Source organism: Sapajus apella, unplaced genomic scaffold (assembly GCF_009761245.1).
Source record: "Sapajus apella isolate SASKATOON/1434 unplaced genomic scaffold, GSC_monkey_1.0 scaffold339, whole genome shotgun sequence".
Taxonomy (NCBI): Eukaryota; Metazoa; Chordata; class Mammalia; order Primates; family Cebidae; genus Sapajus; species Sapajus apella.
In genome coordinates, this window is record NW_022437279.1 from 12,541 (window position 1) to 14,854 (window position 2,314).

The following is a 2,314-nucleotide window of genomic DNA, read 5'->3' on the forward strand; positions in this document are numbered from 1 at the left end:
TCTCGATCTCTTGACCTTGTGATCCACCCACCTCGGCCTCCCAAAGTGCTGGGATTACAGGCTTGAGCCACCGCGCCCGGCCTATTTTACTATTTTTTTAGAGATGGGGTTTCTCCATGTTGGTCAGGCTGGCCTCAAACTCCTGACCTCAGGTGATCCACCAGCCTCTGCCTCCCAGAGTGCTGGGATTACAGGCGTGAGCCACTGCGCCCCGCCTGACAAAGGTTTTTTTTGTTGCTGTTGTTATTTTTTTTGTTTTTGTTTTTATTTTTGATTTTGTTTTGAGTTGGAGTCTTGCTCTGTCTCGGAGGCTGGAGTTCAATGGCACAATCTTGGCTCACTACAACCTTCACCTCCTGGGTCCAAGCGGTCCTCCTGCCTCAACCTCCCAAGTAGCTAGGACTACAGGCATGCGCCACCACATCAGTCTAATTTTTGTATTTTTAGTAGAAATGGCGTTTCACCATCTCGGCCAGGCTGGTCTCAAACTCCTGACCTTGTGATCTGCCTGCTTTGGCCTCCCAAAGTGCTGGGATTACAGGCGTGAGCCACAGTGCCCGGTGACAAAGGTTTTTAAAGGAAAAAAATGAGAAGGATTATATAACTGTGTTGAAGTTATTATCATTTGCTACAAAGATGGAAAACAAAGAGGAAGCCAGTCCGAGGTTGGACAGGCAGTTGTGGGGCAGGTGTCCTTGTAGAAGTATTTTTTGTGTAAGATTGTGATGGCCTTTGTGCAAGGTTGTGGGTTTTACAGTCTTTTGTGATAGTTTCTGTTATCAAGCATGGCCTTTTCTAGCTCTGTTTATCAACGGCTTTTTTTGTTTGTTTGTTTTGTGTGTTTGTGTGTTTTAACAATAGTGACTCCATTTTGATTCTGACAGTTTTCACATAGATATGCTTTGCTAATAAGTGCCTATCATGGTATTCAGCTTCCTGGTGCCTAAGACAGAAATGAACGCCAATGGGAAAAACAGGAAGCCATCTGGAGAAATTTTTCTTTTTTATAAAATTATTGAAAGTGTATGGAAATTGTAAACTGTGAAATTTATGGAAAGAGTTCTGGTGAATTTACCTATAAAAATCATCATTTATTACACTTAAAGTTCTCCATAACTGTAATCTTGACAAAAAATACGTTTTTTTTCCAAAAGATTCTCTCCAGCATTTCCCATGAGAAATATCTGCAGCACATAACTAATATTTAATTCAGTTACTCATTTCCATGAGAAACTAATGTCTAGTCAATTCATTTCCAGTAATATAACCTAGTCAGGGAAAATATGAGAACCCAGAGTAGAGAAATGAGCACGTTCTGTGTGAGATGGTCTCTTCTCATATAAGTGTACTAACTGAGCCTTGGACATCAGCTGTGAAAGCAGCTGACCAACCCTGCCATTTCACCATCAAACCCCAGAATCTCAGTTCACGTGCTTTCTCAAATAAAAGCTTCACTAATTTGCACAGGGGACAGCAATACTGAAAAAATGCTCAGTATGTTTCTCATCAGCTAGTGCTAGATCTTCAAACCTCATGTCTCCCAGGGACACAGTACTATAGAGTGAATTTTAGTCCAGAAGAACTCCAATAGCTAATCTTACCAAGTCTTTTCTTTATCTATAAACTAAGATTAAGAATCCCACCTCAGGGCTGTTAAAATTGGAATTTCATTTGCCTGAAATGCTTTTTCCCCTGATAATCCTCAAGATTTGCCTCCTGGGAATACAAGAAGAAGTAATTAGGACCTTTCTGCACTAGATTTCTGTATCACTCTGTGGGAAGACTTCCTTCTTCCTCTTCTTACAGAGTCTGGTGTCAGAACTACCATTCTTTTCCCTCTTGTTGCAGACACAAGTTCAAAATGGGTTTATGGATAAATCTAACTCTGAAATTATTCTTGGAAATGTATCATCATCATTTGATTACAACTTCACCCTGTACCTTCTCTGTTGTTTTAGTACCTTTACAACTTGCGATTGGAGACCTACCTAGATGGTTTTAACTTCTCTTGAAGCTTACAGACTGTATTATTCATTTGGAATAGCCCAGGAGTTCCAGGCTGCAATAAACTATGATGAAAGAACTGCACTCCAGCCTCAGCAACAGAGCAAGACCCTGTCTATTAAAAAAGGAAGAGGAGGCCAGGAGCAGCAGCTCATGCCTGTAATCCCAGCACTTTGGGAAGCCGAGGCAGGTGGATGACCTGAGGTCAGGAATTCAAGGCCAGCCTGGCCAACATGGTAAAACCCCGTCTCTACCAAAAACACAAAAAATTAGCCAGGCATGGTGGTGGGCGCCTGTAATCCCAGCTACT

At 41.8% G+C, this 2,314-nt stretch overlaps 1 pseudogene across 1 annotated transcript in view; it reads left to right on the top strand.

Annotated features, from left to right (window-relative positions):
• The first annotated feature begins 921 nt into the window (after positions 1-921).
• LOC116545695 overlaps positions 922-2,314 on the top strand; it is a 20,293-nt pseudogene continuing 18,900 nt past the window's right edge. The window contains exon 1 of the transcript XR_004266414.1: positions 922-1,021. The product of XR_004266414.1 is annotated as a 40S ribosomal protein S21 pseudogene (transcript). The remainder of the gene's footprint in view (positions 1,022-2,314) is intronic.